Source organism: Pipra filicauda, unplaced genomic scaffold (genome assembly GCF_003945595.2).
Source record: "Pipra filicauda isolate LSUMZ 115617 unplaced genomic scaffold, ASM394559v2 scaffold551_size315643_pilon, whole genome shotgun sequence".
In the NCBI taxonomy this organism is placed as follows: Eukaryota; Metazoa; Chordata; class Aves; order Passeriformes; family Pipridae; genus Pipra; species Pipra filicauda.
In genome coordinates, this window is record NW_024104700.1 from 76,575 (window position 1) to 88,707 (window position 12,133).

General features: G+C 58.9%; 1 long non-coding RNA gene across 1 annotated transcript; it reads right to left on the reverse strand.

Moving 5' to 3' along the window:
• Positions 1–2,512: 2,512 nt before the first annotated feature.
• Positions 2,513–9,131, reverse strand: LOC120324480. The gene is made up of 2 exons (XR_005565832.1): positions 3,747–9,131; positions 2,513–3,125 (listed from the first exon to the last, which is right to left on the reverse strand). It is a non-coding gene; the product is annotated as an uncharacterized LOC120324480 (long non-coding RNA).
• Positions 9,132–12,133: the final 3,002 nt, after the last annotated feature.

Genomic DNA, 12,133 nt, shown 5'->3' on the forward strand with positions numbered 1-12,133 from the left:
TGCTTGGGGACAGAGGAGTCCAAGGCTGTGCACCCCGTCCTCACCCATACACCCCGGGTGCAGCCACGACTTGCCTTTCTGGATTTATTCCTATGGATAATTTATTCCCAGCAGGGATCTCCCCTGGGTGCTCAGATCTCTCTGCTCTGATAAAAACCTCTCAGACTTTGCTTTTGATGTATCCCAGACAGGCTTCCAACCTCTCAGCATCTCCGGTCCCTTTCCTTTCCATCTTTCTCACTCACATACCTGCTGCCATGACCATCCTCTGCTTCCCTGTGTCCATCCCAGCAGCTTTCCCTCCCGCCCAGCACTGTGCCCATGGCAGAGAATGCTGAGCCAGACTTCCATGCAGCTGTGCCAGAGAAAACCAATGGACCCCCAAAACCCAGGATGCTGCTGGTGCAGAGCTGTGGCTGACACCCTGACAGGGAGCTCATGGACTCTGGGAGCCAGGCAAGGAAGGAGGTGAAGCTTCAGCCAAACAGAAGCATCAGGAGCTATGAGGGTGTTGCAGCCACACCAGCCCCAGGATGTGCAAGTCCCAGGCTCTGCCCTGGGAAGGGAGATGATTCCCTCATCCCACAGTAATTGCTAAGACACTGGTGCACAGGACATCACTCCCAATCACCTTCCTCCCCAGCCTCTCCCCTGGGAATGCTGCCATGTCATAGAATCATCATAGAATCACAGGATGTTTGGGTTGGAAGGGACCTTAAAAACCATCTCTTTCCACCCCCTGCCATGGGCAGGGACACCTTCCACTAGCCCAGGTTGCTCCAAGCCCCGTCCAACCTGGCCTTGGACACTTCCAGGGATCCAGGGGCAGCCACAGCTTCTCTGGGCAACCTGAGCCAGGGCCTCCCCACCCTCACAGGGAAGAATGTCTTCCTAAAATCCTATCTAAATCTCTCTTCTTTTGCTTTAAAACTGTGTTCTATCACTGTCTGCCTGTGTAAAAAATCATTCTCCCTCTTTTCCATAAGTCCCAATGGACACAATGATGTCCCTGGCCTGGTTGCCACCTCTCCACGCAGGGGACAAGGCTCCCCAGGGCAGTGGTCATGGCCCCAAGGCTGCCAGAGCTCAAGGAACATTTGGACAACACTCTCAGGGACGGGGTGGGGTTGTTGGGGTTTCCTGTGCAGGGCCAGGAGTTGGACTCGATGATTCCCTTCCAAACCATGAGATTCTATGATTCTGTGACTCTGTGACAACACGGGCAGTGCTGGGCTGCCCTGTGCCCCTGAGGAGGTGAATTCCGGGGCAGGGAGCCCTGAGGGATGTCCAGGGGGTGAGGAGCACTCCCGGCAGCCCCCGTGCCTGCACAGCATCGTGCCGGCGTGCCCGGGGGCCGGCGGCGCCTCGGCTCCCTCGGCGGGGCCCAGATGGTCTGTGGGTGGCAATCTCGGCAGGTTGGTGGTGGCGACTTGATGAATGGGCTGTAGAATTTGGTGAGATAATTAAAGAACCTGACTCTCACAATGCACCTGATAACAAATGAGGTGTCTCTCTCCCTTTTCTGTTTTGTGTGCTGAATTGTATCCGTAAAGATTAATGGATTTACCATTTCTATCGCAACAATGGGCCCGTTCCCTGCGCTGGCCCCTTGCTCCTTGAGGAGCATCCCCTTCCTCCATCCCCAAAGTGTCTCAGCCAGCAGCACAGCCCTGCTTGGCAGGGACACAGGGAGGCTTGGGGGTCTGGCAGCCCTTGGCCTTGGCTCTGACTGGCCCCAGCCTTGGGCTGCAGTGGGGAACAGCCATGGAGAAACAGGTCCTGCTGTCCATCACCAGGGAAACTCTCCCTCTGGGATCCAGGGCTGAGAGCTGAAAGGTGTTGCATAGCCATGTCCCCAGCCTGCTGGCATCAGGGACACCAAGGAGGCTGTTTGCAGACCCACCCACCTCACAGACAGTGCCTGGACACAGCACAGTCAAGAAAGAGGTGGGATGGATGGATGGTGTGGGGAGAACAGAGATGCTCTGAGCCACATGGAGCAGGAGGGAAGAGCCTGGATGCTTCTGGTTGGTGACAACCCAAATCTGCACCTGGCTGAGGTGTGAGCACTGGTTTAAGCTGCAAAAGCCCCTTCCCAGTGTCCTGGGGGCCGAGGGGACAGTTTGACACCAGCTCCATCCTGTCCTAGGCAGCTGCTCCAGCCTGTCTCTCCCTGTCTCTGGCACAGGGATGTTGTCTTCCCAGGAGACAAAATCCGCCTCCTTCCCATCTGGGTCAGACTTTTCCAAGTGAGAAACACCAGCAAAGGAGACATGGCAAGCATAGCACTGGCCAGGGGGGCAAGTACAGTGGGATTTCTGGGATAAACACACACCCCCCCCATGCTCCTAGAGCCGTCAGGAAGCACGGGATGCTCCAGCAGGATGGTGGCACTGGCTCACCCAGGAGTCATCCTCCCAACACACGTCCGAGCAGCTGGGACTGAACCGAGCCATCGAAGCATCTCCAAAATGTGCTTATATATTATATAGACATTTAAATTAGGTACCTGTGCAAATCAGCAGGTCATTAATCACCCACTCGTTTAATTGGTTTTCCTGCCAAATTGGTTACAGATAAATAATTAAAAATAAAAGTGGGTTTGGATGCATTCCTCTGGAAAGTCGGGCTGGCAGCTGGGAAGGAAATCTTTTAAGTCCTGGGCTGGCACGGTCCATCTCCGGCAGGCTGGGATTGGGGAGGGGGGGAGCAGCCAGCTGAGGGGCAAGGTGGTGGTTCCAGGGTCTCTGCCCATGCCAGGCTCGCTGTTGTCCCGCAGAAAGGCTTTTCCAGGGAAAAGGTGCCTGCCCGGGGTGCATCTCCGGCATGAGGAGCCGCGGGCCAGGCGGGCGTCCCGCTCCTGCCCGCCCTGAGTGTGGGTTTTTCAGTGCACTTGGCTGCTAATCATGCATAATAATCGCATTTGCAGAACACAAATGTCACTTGGCTGAGTGCTTTAATTTACTGCCCCGTAAACACACCCTGGGGATGCCTGGGCCCATAAAACATTGACAAGGGCCCTCACTGCCCGGACATTGTCCCCCACAGAGCCCTTTGTCAGATGGCACATCCACGGGACGCCTGCTCCCGGCTGGCTGAGGGTGGGCACTGCCACCGTGCAGCTCCTGGGGTGGGGGGGACAGAGAGGGATCGTCCTTCATCCCTGTGCCCACCCCGTGCAGCCCTGGGGCTCCTGCACCTCGTCGGGGCAGGGGCAGGAGGGGTTGAGTGGGGTGTGCTGAGCCCCCAGATCTCAGGAGGGGGGGGTCTGCCCCACATGTCTGCCCAGCCCTGCTGAGGGATATGCACCCATCCCATCCCATTCCACTCCAACTCACCTCATCCCATCCCACTTCAGTTCATCCCATCCCACTGAATTCTCTCGTGTCCCATTCCATCCCATCCCACCCCATCCCATCCCACTGAGTCCTCTCCTGTCCCATCCCATTCCATTCTACCCCATCCCATCCCATTTCATCTCATCCCACCCCATCCCAACCCATCCCATCTCACTGAATCCTCTCCTGTCCCATCCCATCCCATCCCATTCCATCCCACCCCATCCCACTTCAACTCATCCCATCCCATCCCACCCCATCCCATCCCATCCCATCCCATCCCATCCCACTGAATCCGCTCCTGTCCCATCCCATCCCATCCCATCCCAGCTGAGGATCCTCAGGTGAACACTGAACACCTTTCCCCGTGGATGGGACATGCTCCACACATCTGGACACACACCCCACCTGTGGGACACCGTTCCCAGCCATCCCTCAGGCTGTGGCAGCAGAAGAATCTTTGGGGATTTCTCAGGCTTCCTAGAAGGACAGAAAATTCTCTTCCCAGAGCTTTTCCTCTGGGCACAGGAGCGACCTTGGGCTGGGCAGTCACTTGTTTGTTCAGTGCCAATGAAATGGGAGGATAAACAGCACCAGGGCATCTTGGAGGATCTTACTGTACAAGGACAAACTCTAATGAACCAGGTCCAGCTGTCTGGACCTCTTCCCCCTCCCCATTTCCATCCAGGCTCTTCCCTGGCAGTCTCCAAGCCCAGATCTGTGGAGCACAGGCTGTGCCTGGGGCTCCTGGGAGTCTCCCTTCCAGCTCTGCCGTGGTCCTGTCCCACTCCAAGGCAAGGGGACGTGGTCCCCACAGACCCCTTATTTACTCTGGGCCTTTTGCCAAGCACTGGTCTGCTCCAAACACACATTCCCTCTGCTCCTGCCGAGGAAGAGATGGATGGGGTGGGCTTTTCCTAGTGCTGCTTGACCCCAGGCACTTGCCATCCGGGGCTCATAGCCCAGCTGTCCCCTTCCCCTTGCTCCATCTAGGACAATTCCAGCATCCTTCGCTGCTTTCTGATTGTCTCAGCCACTTTCCCTTGTTGTTCTTGTTAAAGGCAGATCTCAATAAGTAGTTCACTAACTCAGCCATTTGAGAATCATCATTAATTTAATATCCTTCCTCATTTATTAATGGGCCCACTTTGTCTTGACTCTCCAGTATTTCCTTTTCCCCTTGATATATTTGTAAAAGCCCTTCCTATTCCCCTTAGCCTCATGGCTACCACTAATGTTTGCTTTTCCTGCCGTCTTTAACATTTCTCTTCAACCTTAAATGACTTGGGCTCCTCTGGCTTCTATCAGCTTCCATGCAGAGCTTTTCTATTCCACAGCAGAGCTGTCCTGCTGGGGGGCAGCCCTGGGAGGCAGCAGTGCCCTGCCTGAAGCACATTCCTCTGGCAGCTCCTGCCTGGATCCGGAGAGAGCTCCAGGACTTCTCCTTGTCCTGGTAGAGGGTCCTGATGGAGTCAGCAGGACGGAATATCCTCCCATTGCACTGTGAGAGCTTCCCAGAGAGACCATCTGGACAGGAATAAGGCAGGGAAAGGTGATGGATGTCGGAGGGGGGGTCAGAGATGCACGTCGTGGTCACTGCTGGACCCACAGCACAGTGTGAGCCCGGCTGAGGTTTTGGCAGCATTGCCGTGGGTCTGGCTGGCCCTTGCCATGATTCCTGCATCCAGCACTCATCCCTAAGGGCTGTGTTCTCCGGGACATGGCCTGGCACTGGCCAGGGAGGATGGCAGGGAAGTCCAGTCCTCATCACCCCACTGCTTCCCAGCTCCTGCCTCAGCAGCTGCTGGAGAGGGGGAGATCCAGGATCCCAGGATGGGGAGGTTCAGGATCTAATGCTGGGGAGATCCAGGATCCAACGCTGGGCAAGAGGCACCTGAAGACTTTTTCAAGTCCCAGGGGATGAAAAGGTGTGGAAGCAAAGGCAGCAGGAAAAAAGTTGCGGGCAGGGAAGGAGTTGCAGAGCAGGTGGGAGCCCAGAGCACATCCTGAGCAGAGGGTCGGCTCTGTGCTGTTGCCAGGGTGATGGGAAGCAGAGGGCTGGGGATGTGTCTGTTTACATAAGAATTGTTGATTAATGAACATACAGGCAAGATAATTTACCGAAGGCCTGGAGGCACCGTTATCTCTCCATCTCCCGGTGCAGTTTAGGATGTGGCTGCAGAGCCTTCCTGCTGCCTGTCCTGACAAAGCCGGGTCCGAGACCACACAGGGACCCCAATCCGTGGGAGAAGAGAGCCCCCACCTGATGGACTTGACCCATCTGGAGCCACGCCGAGGTGTCCAGGCAGCAATGGCATGCTGTGAGAAGGAATGCATCCCAAAACTCCCCCACAGGCTTCCCCACCTGCCACCAGTGCTGATGCTCCTGCCCAGTTTTTGGGTGCATAGTGGAGTCCAAGCATCTGCCAAATATCCTGCACAGTTGTTGAGTCTTCCAGGTAGGAAGCCAGGGCAAGCCCTGCTGCCCCCCACCCTTCCAGGGCATCATCATCACCCCTGGCTCTGCCAGGTGATGCTCTGTGTCCTACCCCCCGCCCTCTCCCTCTGGATCTCCCCAGGGATCGATCCCACAGCTCTGCTCACCTGGGCTGCTGGCTCTGGTGGCCACACCACTGGTGTCCCCCAGGTCACACCACCAGACACAGCCCATGGGGTCAGGATTCCCACAGAGCTCTGGTTTGTTGGCATCCCCCAGGTGATTCCTGCACTCCCACCTCCGTGACCACGAGTGGGGACAACGTGTGTGGGGTCGCAGATGGCAAGGAAGCCCCCAGGTGCCCTCTCTGGGCTGGAGGGAGGGCAGGTGGGCTGGCTACAAAGATCCTCATGTCCACAGTAACCTCTTCCAAAGTTGCCAGACTCCATGTGGGGGAAGACTATGGAACCAGCAGCTTCCAAGGCCATGGAGAGGCTGAGAAGTGTCCCTAAAAGCTGCATCCTGGTAAGATAGTGCCACTACTTCACACAGAGCAGCACGTGCTGGTTTGTGCCCCCTCCCCAGGATCCCTTCACTGGCCATGGCAGGTGTGGGGAGGGACAAGGTGGTGGTCCCTGGAATTCTCCGCCTGCCCTGCCCTCCCTGCCTGTAGCTCCAGGCAGGCACTCAATCCCCATTTCCACCACTTCATCCCCGTGGGGACCCCATGGCATGGGCGAGATTTGCAGCACCTACCCCAGGTACATCATGTCCCACAGCACAGAGGTGAGTCTGCAGGAGTCAGTGGTCACCCAACACCCAGGCTGGCACCACAGGCACCTAGTGCCCTGGAATTCTCCCTGGATGCAAGTCCTGAAGTCACAGACGCAGCCCCTGTCATGGAACAAACCCGGCAGCACAAAGCTGGTGGCCGAGGGGCAGCTGCCCACACCCAGGTGAAGGGTGAGGATTTGGCACAGGCTTGGGACACGTGCAGTTGGCACAGGAGGGCAGCACGTCAGGACATCAGGGGTGGCACGTGGTAGGCATTGCCAGTCCCCAAATTTCTACCCCAAGTCTCACCCCCAGCTCATCAAACCCCGGTGCCTCACATTTCATCCCTCCCAGAACTGAAATACCTCTTGAAACCTGAAATAATCCTGTGTGTTCCCAAGCAGGAAGCAGGGACTGGAGCAGAGGGTGGGCAGGGGGAGAGAGGGAGCACTGGAGAGTGGAGAGAAGCGCCGGGAAGGCGGGATGGTGCTGTGGGAAGGGAGGCAGGAGGCAGCTGGTGGGTACCAGGAGCCCACTGCCCAGCCCGGGGTGCAGCTCTGGGGTGGTTTCCATGGCACTTCCCAGCTGCTGCTCCCTCTGCCTGCTCCGAAGGCTGTGATTAAGTGCAGGCAGACCCACAATTACCAGGGGGCTGCTGCTGGTGGGCTCTGCAGGGGGTTGGGGCCCTGCCCCTGCACCTGCCTGTGCACAGCGAGCCGAGAGCAACGGGAGCTGCTGCTGGGCTGCCCCTGGGCACAGCACAGAGCAGAATCCCCGTGTCCCCTGGCACGGAAGGGATAAGCATCTCTCCACAGCCCCAGGCAGGGCAGGGATCCATGTCCCCAAACCCTTAGGCAGGGCAGGGATCAGTGCTCCCATGGCCCCAGGAAGGACAGGGATCAATATCCCCTCCCTGTTGCCGTGAGGCAGGGCAGGGATGAGTGCTCCCATGGCCCCAGGCAGGGCAGGGATCAATATTCCCATTTCTACTAGTCAGGGATCCATGTCCCCATGTCCCCGGGCAAGGCAGGGATCAGTGCTCCCATGTCCCAAAGCAGGGAAAGGATCCGTGTCACCGTGTCCCAAGGGTAGGGATCATGTCTCACATGCCCCAGGTAGGGCAGGGATCAGTGTCCCCAGGAAGGACAGGGATCAATGTCCCTATTTCCAATAGGGAATACAGGGATCAGTGTCCCTATTTCCAATAGGGAATACAGGGATCAGTGTCCCTATTTCCAATAGGGAATACAGGGATCAGTGCCCCCATATTCCCAGGAAGGACAAGGCTCAATATCCCCACTGCCCTGAGGCAGGGCAGGGATCCATGTCCCCACATCCCCAGGCAGGACAGGGATCAGTGTCCTCAGGCACACCCAGGCCACGCAGAGACCTGTGGCAGAGCCAGGAGGAGACGGGGGGTCCATCCCCTCAGAGACCCCTCCTTGCTCCATCCCCACAGCCCCTCGTGCCCCCCACAACCCCCCGTGCCCCCTCCCTGTGGGTGACCCCCTCCGTGCCCCCCCCGGCAGGATCCAGGTCCCCGCGGGGAGGGCACAGTGGGGTGCCCTCCTGCACAACTGGAGCGGAGGAAATGCTGGAACTTTGAACATGTCCGGAAATAATGACTTTAAAAATGTATCATTCTGCAAACTCATTAAGGCGCATCCCCGGCAGCAGGGGAAGGGAATTGCCGGGCCTGGGAGCCGCTTGATCTTTACAAAATGTGCACAGCGAGTGCTCCTGAATATTTAACCCCGGTGGCTCCCCGGGCACTGGGGAGGCTGTGGGGGGCATGGAGGCGATCCTGGAAAAGGGAATGTGAGGACCTTGGCAGCCCGGGAGGCCCCTTCTCTGTGCCCTCCTCCCCAGGTGGGCACCCAAACACAGGCAGTTGTGCTGGGCTGGCAGGATTGGTGCTGATCCAGAGACAGGATGGCTCCCAAGACTGGGTGGCACGTCAGTTTGGGATGGGATATCCCTCCCAAACTTATTTCTGTCTTGTTTTGGCAGTGTTGGGATGGGAGTGGGCACTGGGATGCTGTTCCATCCCCATTTCTGCTGGGAGCCAGGGCTCTGCCAGGTCCACCTTGGGGACAGGAGGGAGTCCCCGGGTCCCTGAGGAACTAGAGGCACCAGTGGCACTGCCACCCATCCAGGGATGCTGCTTTGGGTCATCTTTAACTCCCAGCTCCCAGCCAGCTGGGAGCACAGGGCTGGGGCTTGGCACTGCCCGTGGCTGTCCTTGTCCCACAGCACTCCGTGATGCCACATCCCGTGGTACCCCACGGTGCTCCATTCCACGGCAACCCCCGGTGCTCCACAGTCCCACAGGACGCCCCACATGCTGCCCCACACCCCGGGGCGCCCTGCAGAGCTGAATCCCACTGCCTGGCATGCGCCAGTGCCCAGTCTCCCCGCAGCAGAGCTCAGCCACCCGCACCCACCGCGGAGGGCTCGTCCCCAGCGCCGCCACCAACCCATCGTGAAATTAATTCCGGAGAAGGGGCCGTAATTACCTTCCATCTCCCCCTTCATAAATATGTAGAAATAGCAGCAGCGCTGTGCCGAGCCCACCACCACTCGGCGGTGACCTTTCCGAAACAATATGTGCTGCGAGGCAGCACCGGCGCGCCAGGCAGGCGTTGCCATGGCAAAGCGGGAGCGCAGCAAACACACCGCAATTACAGGGGGAGCGGCTCCCCGGCAGCCCCGCGATGCCCGCGGAGCCGAGTGCGGGCAGCTCTCCGCGGGGCCTTTTGTCCCCGGGGTGTCACCCGCCTCGTGCGAGGTGGGTGCCGAGCACGGTGGTGACACGGGATGAAGGACAACAGGATCCTCGTCCTGCCCGGATGGGTCACCTGCAGCCCCTCTCCTGCATCGCTCAGCTCCACCTCCAACCTGCCCGGCCCACGCTCCAAGCGTGTCCAGGAGCTGATCCCCGTCCCCAGTTTCAGCTCGGGGCAGTTCTCATTCCTGGTCCCTTCTCCGCTGGGGACACTGGCTTTCTCCATACCCCACGGCTCAGCTGCGGATTTGGGAAGCAAAACCCTCCTTCCCATCCCTCTCTCCCCTATCCCAGGGAGAACCCCGCTTTGCCAGCCTGTTCAGGTGACAGCACAGAGGCCCAGCAGTGCCTGTCCCCTGCCTGCCCCCTCTCTGGGTGCCGGTGGGTGCTCCAGGCCCGGCGCTGGGTGCAGGGTCCTGCTCACGGAGCACGAGCAGGTGGCTGCCGGCACAGAACCAATCGACCACACTCCTGGAGACGGATTTACACGGAGAACAAAACGTCTAAAAATGTGCCAGCGCTGCTGGGAAGGCTCTCCATGCACAGCCCACACAGGTGCCGGGCCTCTGGAGCTGGCTCAGGGGTGCTCCCCCTCCTCCTGCCCCTCCGGCCCCCGCGGATGTGCAGCTGGAGCAGCCTGGCTCCCTGCCCCTCACCCCCAGGGCACCTCTGCTTCCTCTGGGGATGACCCCATGAGTGCTGCAGGTCCCACTGCTGAGCAGAACCGTGCTGGTGTCCCCCTGCCAGGGCTGGGGGCTGACTAGAGAGGGCCAAGAGGAATTCCAGGGCTTCCCCTCCTGCAGGGCTGGGATGCTCTGTAACACCCTGTGCCATGCAGGCAATTCCCTTTTCTCCCAAAATCCTGCTGCAGCAGCCCCAGCAGTGCTGTGGAACCTCAGGCAGGGTTGAGCAGCTGATGGTCTGTGGGATGGATATCACCCCAGGGCATCCTTCCCTGTGTCCACCTGCTCCATCCCCATATGGATGGGACACCACCCCATCCCTGGGAAATGTGTCCGGAGCTGGAGCTGACCAGACCATGCCATGCCCTGTGCCTGCCACTGCTCAGCTCCATGTCACCAGGACACCAGCTCAAGTCTTGCCTGGAGCAGAACAGCTCTGCATCCCCAGCATCACACCCGACACACGCCTGGCAGGATGTGTCCGGATGCATTTCAGCCATTCCGTAACATCTCCATCCTCTGCCGATCCAGGCTCTCATGGAAGTGCCACTGCTCATCTCTAAATAGGTGACAGCCCTGGGCTGGTGCTGCCTGATCCAGGCAGGGGGGTCTGGGGGACCCTGCCACCCTCCCAGGGTGCTGGTGTGACTGGGGGTGTCCCAGTGTGTGCGAGCACCCCTGTGGGTCTGGGGGCAGCGCTGGGGGCTCAGCCCTGTGTGTGCACACCCCTGGGACACTGGGGCTGTGTCACCACCAGCGTGGCACAGGGAATGCCCCCGGGGTGTGGGTGTGTGTGTGTGCTGTGGGATTACTGAGCACTCCCATTAGCTATTTATTTAACCTTGTTTTGGAGGCGGGTGAATTCCCTCTGCAGTGAAGCGAAGCTTTATTGCCGCCAACCCATAAATCAGGAAGTTTGGCTCCTCTCCGATGCCAGAGGATTGAAATTAGCAGCAATTCCACTCCTGCCTGACCCTGCACAGGATGCCCTTCCCACCCCACAGGGGCATCAGGGCTAGCAGAAGCCTCCTGCACCCCAGGCAAGGTACTGGGAGAGCCCTCCCAAAATCCAGAGGCTTAGGTTGGAGGGTGAGGTGGGGAAGAGCCCCTCACTGCAGCATTCCAGAGGGCTGGAGAAGCCACAGCCACCCGTAGGGCACAGGATGGGCATGGGGCAGCCCCGAGTGCTCCCCCTGCCCTGCACCAGCACTGCCCCCAGGCACAGCCATTGTACCCCAAATGATTCAGGGGGTCCCCATTTGTGTTTTCGGATCTGAAGTGAGAGCAGGGGAGATTTCCCCCCAGTGTGAAGAGCATCACTGAGGCTCCCAGGGTGGAGGAGACTGGGTCTCACGTTTGGAAGCAGTACCAGCCCCTCCAGAGAGGGTGAGGGTCCCTGTGCCAGCAGAGCCCTTGGCAGGCAGGCAGAGAGCACAGCCCATTTGGTACCTGGATTGCCAAATGTAGCTTCCCAGTGTGTCCAGTTTTCCTCCTCACTGAAGAGGGAGATGGTGTTCCAGCAAAATCACCCCTGTCAGGGAGCTGGAGCAGCTAACGGGGAGTTTGGTGATACGTCCTGAAGGTGCCTGCACCGAAACAAAGCCACAACAGGCTGGAGCACCCTGTCCCCAGGCTGTCAGGGTGTGCTTGGTGTCTCTGCAGAGCCACCGGGAGATGGCAGAGGCGGGACCCTCATGGAGAGCACCCAGGCTCTCCAAAATCCCCCCGTGCCTGGGGGAGAGGGAAAGGAAAGGATTTGAGAGACATCGTTTAGTGTTGGACTTGGCGGTGCTGGGTCAATGGTTGGACTCGATGTTCTCAGAGGGCTTTTCCAACCTAAACAATTCCATGATTTCCCACTGTGAGGATGTGGCTCCCAGTCCATCCTGCAGTAGGGACTCTGCCTGACACCGGCACAGCCACACACCACGGACAGTGCACCCTGCACACCTCAGCCCCCCGCCCCTGTGCTCAGGGGACGCTCTTGGTAGCTTTGTGGCACTCCAGGGACAAGGACAGCCAGTGCCACCCAGCACAGCCAGCAGCAAATGGGCCACGGCAGGGGCAGGGAGTGGTGCCACAGGGAGTGGTGCCACACTCACTGCCCGGGGCTGTC